Here is a 13,229-nt window from a genome sequence, read left to right on the forward strand (position 1 = left end):
GCGCCAGCCCTCAGCTTCAGCAGGTCATCCAAAAAAAAAAAGGTGTGGAACAAACCAGTCTGGAATCTGCCCAGCTTGGTACTGAGGGAAGGTGACCTCCTAAAAGGTGCTAACAGCCTGACCACACTGCCCTAATGGGAGGAGACTCTTCCTGGGAGATTCCCTAGGGAGAAATGCCTCAGGAGAAGCTCAGGACATGACCACTTAGAAAAATAAGGTGAAGGTCTGTTTGTCTTCCTTCATATGATGGAAGTTCACTTCTACCAATAATTGAAATCCATTTTCATACATTTTCTAAATAGACACACACAGTGAGTGGAGCCTTTTCCTTGTGAGCATCCCCTTACATTTCCTCTGCAGCCAGGAAATCCACATGCTTTAAATAAAAACACTGATAGGGCAGTTGCAATCAGCAGTGCCTTTACTTGTGTTTTCTCACTGTGCACAGACAAAAGCCTCCTTGCTAGAGCTAGCTCAGGCTGTTTAGGATGGAAAAGGTTGTTGGGATAAGTACATACTAGAGCTCTGCCTTGCATTAGTCTCCAGGCAGGTCATGCTTTCCTGTCCCTCCTGCCCTCACCTTTCTCATGCCCTGGGGAAGCCTCTCTGCCTGCCTACTCTGCTCCCACACCTGACCCAAATCCTCACCCTCCATCCTTGACACGATGCCATGTCCCACACCCAGAGCACATGTCCTTCCTTCCCCTTACACAACCGTGAGGGAGGAGCTGTGGTTTGGCTGCAGACATCCCACGATGGAAATGTCTCAGCAAAGCAAGCTTAGCTTGAGATGAAAGCTGTAGCAAATCTCACACTTGTGGTCACCTCTGAAAAGGCAGCCCTGTGTTTCTCAGGAGAACCCACCAGATATTTGTGTAACAAAGATCTGGCTGGTCTTACCCACACTGAGCTCAGGGAACTGGTGGCTCTCCCAGCAGGATTTCTGGTGCAGCCTCAGACTGTGATGAGCTGTGAAATCCAGTCCTGGGGGGGGGTCTGAATGAGAAAAATCATACACTTAGAAATCTTCCAGACTCCACAAAAATAAGAGCAGTCACTTTAGTTACTGGCATAGATTAACTCTGCTGATAGTCCCTGGAAATGCCTGCATGTCCATCTTGTCACTGGAGAATACTCAAAGCAATTTCACCTGAAATCTCCCTAAGACTAAAGAGGAAAAGTAAGGACAGTGGGAGGTGGATTGGCAGATGGATGGGATGTAAGGAAGTTATCATAACTGTATGGCACTGGAGCATGAGAAAGCACCTTTTTAATGCAATATTACAAAGTAATTTCAGCAAGGTATGTGATGCATATCAACCAGCATTGCCCCAGAAGCTGTCATTGAAGCAGCTGGTACTGGCTGCCTGGCAAGGAGCACTGTCAGATTTTCAGTTTGTCCAATAATTAAGAGCTTGCTCCTGCCAGCTGCTGAGCATGCCCATCTTGTGTCCCTTCCAGCTGAAGGTAAGGACAGTCATATCTGCATGACAAGAAGCTTTGGCAGGATGCCAGGCTTTGAGGGCCAAAAGTTCATTAATAAAATCACATTAAACATTTACATGGTAAAAAAAAAAATCTGGAACTAAAATTAAAAATCAACACCTCTGTCTACCAATACACAAACCTCTTAATTTTCTTGCCTTTCTCTTGATCTGGGTTTTAAAAACATGCTGAATTGTGGGAAGCTGTTCCAGACCTGCATAATGAAAATGCAGCCTGTGGAAGTGATGAATTGCAGCATAGCTGTTAAATACAGGACATCCAACCTTTGCCACAAACAAACTTCTTGGCATAACTTGGAGAAAACCAGAAAATGTTATATATGAGTAGAAAGATGTATCTTCATTAAAGAGAGATATAGAGATAAGCTTTCTCCTTTTTCCTCAAGGAGAAAGCTTATCTCTATGTCATACATGTTCTTGTCAAGAACAGTCTGGAGAATTTGAGACAACCAATGGATTCCTAATTTTGCAATTATGTCAAATTTCAGAATACAAAAATAGTAATGGGATGATAAGATCATGTTATGATCATCTACTGTACAGAGCATTCTGTGGTATTCTAATAAATATATACATTTTATAATCCCTGAGAACTCATTTGATCTGTGAAGAGTTGAACAATTTAAGGATTTGTTAATAGCTCAGAATGATTTTTATGCTGCAATTGAGCAACAGACTTTAAGTAATTCAAAACAGAGACTACTTTGAGATAAGCAGGGTTTTGAGCGCTCTTGCTACATCTTCCATTCATTCACTGAGGAATTATCATTGGCAGGGATATGGTGAGCATCAGTAAAAATCCTGGAAGACCTAGATTTCAGAGGTGATATCTGAATCATTGACCAGACATGATGGCATGTTGTCTGCAGAGACTGACAATGGGAGGAAACTGAAATACACAAACTTACAAAGCAGGAAGCTGATAGAGCAGGGAAGATAAAAGGGATATTGAATAATGTAGCAAAACAGACTGGAGAAGTAGAGTCATTCAGGTTGAAAACTTTGTGAGTTTGATGCTATGACATTAAAGGAGATAGTATTGGGACTGGAGGGGAACCAGCTGCTTTTACTGTTTCAAAGTGATGTGTAAATTGAGATTAATGGAGAAATAAACTTCAATTCTAAACAGAATGTAAAGGGAATTTTATTGAACAGGTCAGAGACACTGGGGACCACAAAGGAACTGATGAGAGTACTTCTAAACATTGCTATGCCTCCACATTTTAGACAGTAATGGATGGTTGGATGGATGACAAATGAGAGCACAGTTTAGTACAAGGGAGACACATCAAAGCTACTACTAAAGAAAGTGGAAATGGATTAGCCACTGTCTGAGGAAATCAGATATCAGAGCTAGCAGTCAAGCCATGGAGTGGAGTCTACAGGGAACAGAGAAAAAAGGAAGACCATAACGGTTTGTGCTAATGAAGATTTGTCTGTCTTGGAAAGATATCAATCAGCACTCTAAGAAGAAGATGAGTTATGGATCATCTCAGAGGCCCTAAGTGTCTCCCAGATAAGTAATATTAGGAGGAGACTTGTCCAGTATGCCTTAGACAAGTCTCTGTGAATTGCATTGGAAAATGGAGCTGTGTTAAACTGGTGGTTTACCTGTGTTCTCATGAGGGTCACACTTGACTGTGCATTGATGATACACTGGCTGCTTAATCGATATCTGGTTGAAATATATGGCAACTGTAATTTAGAACATGAAGAAAATACAGTTTTTTATTTTTGCTCTGTACTGCTACACTGCTAATGTCCAAAGCAATTTTTGTGACAGAGACACATTTCAGCTTTTTCTTACTCTGTCACAGCAGTGACCTCACTCAGCTTTCCTCCCTTCTCTCCTCTCAATGACTCTTCTGTTTCTCACTTTGCTTCACACCAGCCAAAATTTTTTCTCTGCCACTTGTTTCCCATTTACTGTAGCCACTGTTTTCCTTCACTGACTTTACATAAATTTTGTTGTGATGAAACAGCAAGAACCACCAAGTGGACTTCAAGTTATATGGAGAGGAGGAACAGACACAAGTGGGGACCAGACACAAGGGCCTGTATCTTCACATGTTTTGTGGAAAATACAAGTCACTTTCCTTCATGAAGGGGCCAAGCTTCCCTCCTAGGAATCTACAGCAGGAACTACTCTCAGAGAAAAAGAGAGAGAAATGTTTTGTATTCTAGACTGGCATGAAGTTAGCTAGTAATTAGTTGGGGTGAGCTAACCAAAGCATCAAAAGAAGCTGTGTAGAGCACTCAGACAGCTTTCAGGACAAGATCTTTGCAGGGTGATTGCACTGTGCCTAGTGCTTATGAGTCCAGGAAGCTATCCATCTAACCAAAATACAATCTTTCATCAGGCAGGCTACTGGAACTAGACAGATTTGGAATTATTGACATTTAGAAACTCATTTTCAGAGACAGGCATCAGCCAACAAATGGGAAATATCTAAGCCAAAGAGACTACTGTAATGTGCAAAATAAATAATGCATACAATGAGTTATTTATTAATTAATTAATGTTGTCATAAACAAACTTTTACTGCCTAGCCTTTCAAAAAGTGTAAACTCATCTAAGTAAAACACAACTCAAGCTAAAAGGAAGGGGAAATTATTCTAGATACTGAAAGCAGTGAAGTAAAAAATCCTAAAAATATTTTTGTTATACTTCCTACCTTGGGGTTCACAGAGACTGGAGCTACCAAAATGCTGATGAAAAAGATGGTGTCTCTAGTGTAGTGATTTATCAAAATATTTCACAAAGTTCTTAACATGCATTGTTAAGAACACAAATTCCTCAATGTCATTCCAAACTAGTTATTCTAACATCCACTCATCTTTAATTGCCAGTGACTTCACTCAGGACTTTTTAACAGTTCCTGTCCCAAAGAGTAGCAGTGGCACAAATATTTGTTAATGCAAACCTTTTTTCCTTTAAACACATCATTATTGAAACAAGTTTCTATAAAGTGTACAGTTTTCTTACCTTGGAGTTGCTTACAAAGAATTAGGCTCTTTATCTCCTTGTCTGCTAAACTCATAGTCCAAATGATTCCCAACCCAGTCTCAAAGAGAAATATCCTTCAGCTTAATTTTTGGGATCATGGTTTTTGGCTGAAAACGCTTTAGGAAGCTCTATTCTATTACAAACTCACACAGTAATGCAGGCACAATATGAAAAGCCCTGAAGTGAAGTAGACACCAACAATTCCTTGACCCCATTAAAAGTAAGCTTCACACATGAAGACTTAGCTGTTCTGGCAGTTTCCTTGGCTGCTTCCTAACATATTTTCTGAGGAATAGCATCTGGTGGAAAATAGTTTCTTCCTCCCACAAAACTACAAGACTTTGAAATCTTTCCTATCCTGGGTTGGACAAAACCCAAGACTTTGTGAAGCAGTTTGCAAAAACCAAGAGATGCCTCACCAGCCAAGAGCCTGGTTTGATGTGTTCAGCAATGATTGTCCTAGTCCCTGGGATAGCAAGCCATTTGTTCCACCTGCCTCAAGGTGAGAAGAACCATTAACAAAGAAAAGAAACAATTATATCTGCAAAATGAGCAATTTTCTATAACAAGCATGGGAGCTTTCACAGAAACCACCCAAAACACATTTCTTATCACTCCCCAACAGAGAAAACACTTGGAAAGGAAAAGAGTGAGTGCTGTTCCCTTGGCCTGGAGCTGGCAGGGTATGTATCCAGCCTTGGGCTTCTGTCTCATTCCAGAGGAGGGCTCTAATCCCAAGCAAATGGGATGTTATGACCAAATAGCCTGTTCTGTCCTTACAAGCACTGCTCTTTCTGTCCCTTAAAATAAAAATGAAGAAAAGGGAAGGGGAAGGGGAAAGGAAATGGAAAGGAAATGGAAAGGGAAAGGGAAAGGAAAGAAATTTTTTGATACATGCACATCCTAGTGAAAGTTTCTCAGCCCTGACCAGAGCAGGCAGTATCTGCATTTGGCTGCAAAATTCATGACCAACTCTATTTGATAACTGCTATTCAGAGGTAGCTTTAACCACCGCCGCTCTCTCTGGGCTGCTCCGTGTTTGTTTTTCCATATCCCCTGGTAAATTTGCACAAGGGTTCAAGGTCTGCTGCCGTGCGTGCACTCTTTGCCAGCCCTGTTTGTTACGTGTCAGGAAGCTGCAGGGTGAGCTCTGCAGCCCCATTTCGGTCCCATTTCAGCCCCATTTCAGCCTCCTGCCCCCCGGGACCGGGACGCGCCGGTGCGGGATGCGGATCCGAGATTCGGATCCGGGATGCGGGATGCTGCCAAGGGACTGCCAGTCTCCTGGAGCAATGCGGAGCTGCTGGGGCTGCCTGACGCTCCGGGACAGTTTTGTCGCTTGGCCCCCAGCACGCAGCTCTGGGCGGATATGATTTCTTGGCTTTGCCCCCAGCACACCGTTCCTGCCAATTTCTCCGCATTTGCATTCTGCTGGCGCTCCCGCTAGAAAAGGCGCTGCTCCCGCCAGCGCCAGCCACACCTGCTGGCGGGTCACAGTGGCCCAATTCACAGTGCAAACCTTCCCAAACTCCAGCCTCCCCTACTGCACCTTCTGCAGCCGCCTTCAGGAGCCCTGGGTGGTGATCTCTCCCAGGAAAAGCCCCTGTTCCCTTTGCCCCTCTCTCAATGGCATATTGCATAAGCCAGCATGTCTACAAAAAAACCTCCAGAAGAATAATTTAAAAGTCTATGTTAGTTGCTGTTCTAAATGTAAAGAAGGCAGCAAAGGAAAAAAAGAAATCCACTTAACTTTCAGATCCCCTGGTAACAAAAACATTGTTGAATCTACAACTAAAATATTAGGGAAAGACCATCAATAAATGAGATTTCTTTGGATGAACAGGAAGCTCTGCAGAAAAAAGAAAAGACAAAATTAGAGTAAAATCAGACAACTAGAATGAGGTGAAATCCACAGTGGGATCAAGTGACTAAATTAAGAAGACATAGCTGAAGAAATGAAATATTTTAGGCTTGATTTTCATTAGTAGATACAAGCAAGTATGCGTGGAAAGTAATCCAAACTCATTGTGCACCAGCTGCTCTGAGCGAGTGCAGTAAGGACAGTAAGCCCAGGCACTGGTACAAGCTGTACACAGCCCTAGGGCACAGTCTATCCACCAGTCACTTCTGGCTGCACTTCTTCACACCACAAATTATATGTGCTCTTGCTTTTCCCTATCTCTTTTTTGGTTTTCTGTCTCCTTTCCCTTAAATTCTCAGTCTGTAACTTAAAAAAAAGGATTACATCACTTAGTACAATGTAATTAACCTAAACAGGGGAAATTGAATTTACTAGGAGGAAATCCTGGTTTTGCTCGAATGCTTCCTCCTTGTTCTGGATATTAGGCTCAAAAAGAAGAGAGGGAGAGAGTACCTGTTTCATCATCAGTCTGTTTTTCCTTAACATGTCTGGGCATCAAATGTATGCATTTACTTTCCTAATCATTCATAGCCTGACTGGCATCTAATGACCTCAAAAAGTCAACTTATAGCATATGACATCCATGGTTTAGACCCTTCCAGTTCTTCTTCAGGAGGTTTTCCTTAATGGCCTACACCAATTTCAGTAGTGCTGCCCTGCTTCATTAGCCCAGCTTTTCCTGTACAAGCTTTCTTCCCCCAGTGCTACTCACATTTCAAAGCACATGGATGCTACAGGTGACGTATTCAGCTCAGCTTCACCTCGTTTACCTCCTGCAGGGTTCACCTTGCTGAAGAGGCTCAGGTGAGGCAAGGATGCACTGGGGATAGGAACTGAGGGAGCAGTTTCTCAGAATCTTTTGCAGAAACGTGTTGCCTTGGGGTGCAGCTTGCAGCTGGCCAGCTGTGCTGCTTCAGTGATCCATGGAGGCTTGGAATGTACCTATCTATCACACCAGTGATGGGAGTGCAACTAGACTCCCCTGTGCTGGTTTATGTATGGGCAGCAATGCAGAGAGCTCTGCTCCAGTTGCAGAGTTGTCCAGAAACAGATGTTTAGCCTGTGGCAAGCTGAGACATGAGGTTATGTTAGGCCATGGCTCCTTTGCCAATTCCATTAATGGCCAAAGAAATTTTGTTGGTGTCACCCTCTCCCTAGACTTAGCATGGTTGTAGAGAGGCAGCACAGGATCTCACCACACTTGTTCTCAGGCAAAGTGATCTCAGGTCTATCAGTCTGCCTTTTCCAGAGGTGTTTCCTGCTTCACCTCACCTTGTGTGTTTCGTTCTGCACAGACTATGACAGAATGTATCCTATCACCCACTCAGTCTGTCACGCTGTGCTCCAAGGTGCTGTCCTCCAGGATGAGCACAGGAGAGCAATCTGGGAAACCAGCCTGTTTCAATCAGTATCAGTCATGTCCCAGTGGTGCCCAGCGGCTCTCACATGTTGATGCTTTTCTCAAGGCCCCCTCTGGTCTTAAGAGTTACTCTTCTCTGGATCTGCCACCCCTGCTCACACTGAAGACAAAGCTAAGGAATTTCGGAAGGCACTGCTCAACAAATTGGGCTCCTGCCATGCCTTGCTCCAGCCATGTCCTATTCACACATCCCTGGCCAGGCAAGGGGTGTTTGCTGTCCAGGGGTGCCCCGCCCAGCCTCTCATTGCTTGCTGGTACTGCATATATTTCTCTTGCTGCATGGAAAAGAAAAGATTAGTTTTGGTGTTCTTGAGGTTTTTTTTTTTATAGAAATACATTAATTTGAACAAAGGAAGTTAATCACCTTTTGCTAAAAATAGGGATGACTGCAGTGCAGCAATATAGATCTGTGGTGATTTAATGTTAGGGCCCACTCTTGGAAGAACAGCTAAATATTCCAGCTTTCTAAAGGTTAAGATACAGCCAAAAGTGAAAGGCACTTCCTAAAGTCTGGGGTGGCAAGCAGATTACTGCCTATCCCTATGTTCTAGCACTACTCACAGCCCCCCCAGCCCAGCAATAGCTTTCAACATTTTCTGCCTCTACAGTTGAGCTTCTTTGTCCTGGCTCAGTGCCACTATGCTCTGCACTTTGAAGAGTTTATGCCCAGGAAAGGCAGGGCTATTTCAGGGTTAGAGTGTCTGAGTGGGGCTAAGGACTCTCTAGCACCCGTCTCCCTTCTGCCTCTGCTTTTGCAGAGCATGGTGAACCCAAACAGAAACAGTTAAACTCATAATGTTTCCACCACTGTGCTTATAAAGAGAGAAAAAATAGGACATCCTCTTCAAGGCCCTTGAAAAATCTGCAGATGAAAAGCTCTATAAAAGAGCAGAGAAATGGAATAATGCTTTCTAACTAGCTCTTTGGTAATAGAGATGTAAGATTGCTGGATTCTAATTTGAAGTGATAAGTTGAAAACATAATTTTTTTCTAGGTAAGATTTTCCTTTTAATTGTCAAATTACAATATGAAGTATTAAATTTCATAATATTGAAAGATTATGAGCATAATAAGCTGCAATATGACCCAAACATCTTACTCATGTTAACTTTAACAAAAAATCTGCACTTTCAGATCTTTTTCTTTGCATATATCTACAAACTGAGCAGTGACCTGGCAGCTGTGCTGTGTGCAAGCGATGTGAAACGGGCTCTGCCCCTCACACCTGACTGGAAGAAAATTATGAGGCCAAGTATTGCCTGCCTCTGGGAGTCTGACATCCAAGACATTCTGAGGCCCCAGAATTAGATAGAACAGCAGAGGCAAATTAGGACAAAAAGCAAGAAAAAAAGAGATTTTCCAGCTGTCTTGTGTGTTTTCTCCAGAAAAAGCACATTTAAGTTGCTCTGCCAACAGTGAGGCAGTGCCTTGTGTAAGGTTGAGTGGGCCTTGTGGGTTGCTGTCACCAAGTATGGACAGAAATTTGTATTGTGTATAGAAGATGGGCTGCCCAGAGATTTTCTTAAGGGCTTGTTCTGCAAGCCATGTCACAAGTGCTCTCTTTCTGTGTCCAGATGATCACAATATGAAGAAACTACTGCTCTTCATAGTTAGAGGCTCAAGAGGATAGTAAAGGTCTTAACAATATAATGTGAATCCTAAATAATCTTGTTATGTTTCAGAGTAGCTGTTTGTGACAGAACACTGTGATAAAATCAGTATATATGCTGTGGTGTGGTGCAGACTGGGTAAGCACGATGTACTCATCCTTCTTGGTCTTTAGCCTTCAAGAGGCAGTTTTGGCAGAGACAGCACCATTTAGCATCTTTAGAAATAACACCACTTTTGCCTTTTTAAAGTCAGGTCTTTCTGACTTGTGTGATTGCTGCTCTGTTGGGGACTGAAACAGACACAGCCACAAGAAGGTGTCTTTGGTGGATAGGCCAGCTAAAGCAAGCAGGGTAAGCAGTGTGGAATGCATGGGATGCCTAACCTTCCTTCAGTTCCGATGCTGCAGCTTCCTGCCTGGACAAATGAATACAAGCTGAGCCCAGGAGGATATCAGATGTGTTCTGATATCTCTGATTAAAACTATTACCTCTCACTGTAAATGCTGCCTCTCTAGATAAGGCACAGGCACAGCAACTGGCAATGGGACAGTGCCCTTAGAAGTGCCTGCAATGACTTCCCTGAGTGTGAGATTCATCTCATGTCTCTTGAGGGATGAACCTGTTTCTCTGATTTAAAGCAAAACTGACAGTTATGCATTATTCCATCTAGCAAAGAATAAGGAATACGGATCCAAACTTGAAGCAGAGGTATTACATTCTTCTCTTCCAAACCAAATGGTGCCTTTCCATAACTGTATCAAAAGCCGTAACAATGTCTGTAGCCAAGACTAGAATAATTTGTTATCAATAATTAATGGAATCACATTGCAGAACTATCAAAATCCAGAATTGCTACTTTAAATTGAACCTCTCTTGAATTTTCTGGGGTGGTACCTTTCTTAATCTCTTGTTCCAAGTGAAAGGTGAAAAGTCTTTTTTTAAACTTCACTTTATTACTAAAAATAAAACTAGCACAGATGAACTTTGAAATGTATGTAATTGAGTCTCATGTGATCAGAGGATCCAGTGTTGACAGGGACTCTCTTACTTTATATAAGTTAAATGATGATGTTCTCAGCCAGTGCTCATGGAGAGCAGGTCATTGTTTGCCAACAGAATAAATCTGCTTTTGATTTGTAACATTGGTAGGTCACCTCGAAGAAAAAGACTGAGCTAATTTTAGGTTCATATTTGTAATACATCAGTTTAGATCTGTCAGCACATTACAGTAAAATTTAATGTTAAGGATTTCACTGAATTTTGTGACAAATCCTAATACAGAAGCTGGAAACCTTAGGTTTCTAAGGTGGAAACCTTATTTAGTTTTAATGTTATGTGCTATTTAAAGACTTTAAAAAACATTTTCCAGAGCTGCACTGGCCTAAGATATTTCCTGGGAGCGAACCTGCAGCTCTTTGCTTGCAGCACACACTGGAACTGCGTTTCTTCTTGGGGGGCAAGTTGGCACCTTTTTGTTTCATAGTGGTTGTGTTTTGCTGAATACAAATAAACAAATAAATCATGTTTGTGTGACAAGGGTGGCCCCTTGGTCCAGAGAGCAGCCCACACACTCTGTGACCAGTCAGGAACTTGTCTCCTGATCTGCTGTTCCTGCAGGGCCAGCACAGCTGGAACAGCTGGAAGGTGCCCGGCAGTGCTGCCCCGTGCACTCTCCTGTCACAGCACGGGCACCTCTGTGCTGCAGGGTCTGCCCCAGCCCCCACTGCAGGCACACCAGCATGTCCAGCCTGCCAAACCCGGCCCCAGCCAGCAGGTGAGAGCAGCACAGCTGCTGTTTTCCACAGATCCCGATGGACCAAAAGTGGTACTAGAAAACCACTGCAGAAGTGGTTTTTTGCTCCTCTGTCTCCATTGCCATAAAAGGAGGAGAAGAGCACTTTTCTACTCCCCAGAAAAACTGTGGCTAAAAACAAATGGAGGATTTTGAGTCACTCAGTAACAACGATGGGTATCAGATAGCATAAAGCAGAGATCACTCTGCTTGTCTTCTGCATTCTCTGTCTACTGATTCATTGCTTACAGACCTTTTCAAACTTGCTTCATGAACTAAGACTTCCACGATCCTAGCAATTGCAGTACATACAAAGTTTTCATCAAAACCTTTTCAAACCAAAAATTATTTATAATAACTAGAAACTTTTTTTCTTCTCCAAGTTATCTGAAGATAATTTCTTGGACATATCTCATGGCTTCCGTTTTCTTTTGGAGTTGTTAGCATGGAAGCTCCTTTAAACACAAACTATTTGAAACAACATTACCATCTAGTGGAGAATATGATCCAGCACTGTGAATTCCTTAATGCAGAAATATACACTGTGTGACTGTTGCACAAATGCTGAATTAGGAAGCCAACTAAGTATTCATTTTGAAACTCAATGCTTGAGGTTATCTGACTGGTTTTAGCAGAGGAGTAAAAGAGTCTTTGAGTCATACTGTCGATCAGTAATTTAGAAATGCAGGAAATCAGTGTAAATATCTCTAGATTCGTTTTAATTTTTTAGATTTTGAAGAAAACTTTGATATTCATTCTGACAAAGCAGCTACATCTTTATTTGGAAAAGAGATAAAAAAATGCAACTACTCTCTCTCTAAAAAATTATGTAAAAATTGGAGCCTGAATTTAATACAAATCAAACAAAAGCTCTCATCTTCAGGTTGGTGTAAATGGAAATCTCGAGGCACACCCTAGCCACATGGCTTATTCTGGAAACTTCCTTAGGCCTGACTAGGTGCCCTCTCCCTGCCCATCCCCTTGTGCAGGCAGTTCAGTGTCTCTAGTGCTGAATGCTGTGCAGCACTTCCAGTGCTCAGGACAGGACCTGGTGATCACTTGGCCAGTGGCAGAGGACAGGACTGCTGGCCACAGGGCTTTCACTTCCTACACCTCCACCCTGCCCTTCCTACACTTTCTGTCTGATGCTCAGTTTGTTTATTGGGTTTCTCTTCTGTGTCCCACTAGTTGCTTCCCCTGCACAGGCTTTGGTAAAACAGCCAGAGTTCAGTGGGGCCTCCACAGTGAAGCACAGCCCTAAGAGTGTGCAGGACATGTAACAGCTCTCTAGAATCTGTCAGGTCTCATCTATGTCCTTCCTGACGCACCATGCTTCTTCCTTCATTGCCACATTTACTTCAGCATTGTGGCTGAAACCAGTTTGCAGTTCTAGACTTGGCTAGCTTGTCAATCTTCTGTGGCCTAAACCCCTCTGATTTAGACAAAAGTTCACTGTTAGGAAAACACACCATCCTCTGGGGACACTAACTTTATACAGTGCTCAAATGCCAAAGCAGAAAGCTTGACAGAAAAATCAAGGCCAATGAGTGCTTTTAAACTCACCCATGATGAGGGCCACACTTCCACTTGTAGAAGGTTGCCTAGAGCAACACACGCACGTGTGACAAGTCATACTAGGAACTTGGTGTAGCTCCTCCACTTTCCCTGCTGTTCTGCACAGCCCCTGGTATCACTGAGGAGAGCTGCATCCCGTGCGAGCTGCTGTCTGGAGGAGATGGAAACACTCTGTGCAGCCACAGTGGTTGCACAACACTGAATAACAGCGTTACAGCACCTCCTTTGCTTGGGGTCACAGTAGCGGCTTTGCTTTGCAGATTACAGCCTTAGGTCCTGAACTCCAAGGGTAATAAACACATTAAAAAACAGCCCAGCAGCAACAACAGAGCCCCTCCCCCAGAGGCAGTTTGTTATCTGAGGCAGGAATAATCAGGGTGTCACCCTGTTCCTGTTGGA

The 13,229-nt window shown here is 43.0% G+C and overlaps 1 long non-coding RNA gene across 1 annotated transcript in view; it reads right to left on the bottom strand.

Moving 5' to 3' along the window:
* LOC130252267 (uncharacterized) overlaps window positions 1–12,982 on the bottom strand; it is a 62,112-nt gene extending 49,130 nt beyond the window's left edge. Inside the window, exons 1-2 of the long non-coding RNA XR_008840323.1 lie at window positions 12,819–12,982; window positions 901–996 (exon numbers count right to left, since the gene is read on the bottom strand). This is a non-coding gene — a long non-coding RNA (uncharacterized LOC130252267). The remainder of the gene's footprint in view (window positions 1–900; window positions 997–12,818) is intronic.
* Between the last annotated feature and the right edge of the window lie 247 nt (window positions 12,983–13,229).

The sequence above is a fragment of the Oenanthe melanoleuca genome, chromosome 4 (genome assembly GCF_029582105.1).
Source record: "Oenanthe melanoleuca isolate GR-GAL-2019-014 chromosome 4, OMel1.0, whole genome shotgun sequence".
Classification (NCBI taxonomy): Eukaryota; Metazoa; Chordata; class Aves; order Passeriformes; family Muscicapidae; genus Oenanthe; species Oenanthe melanoleuca.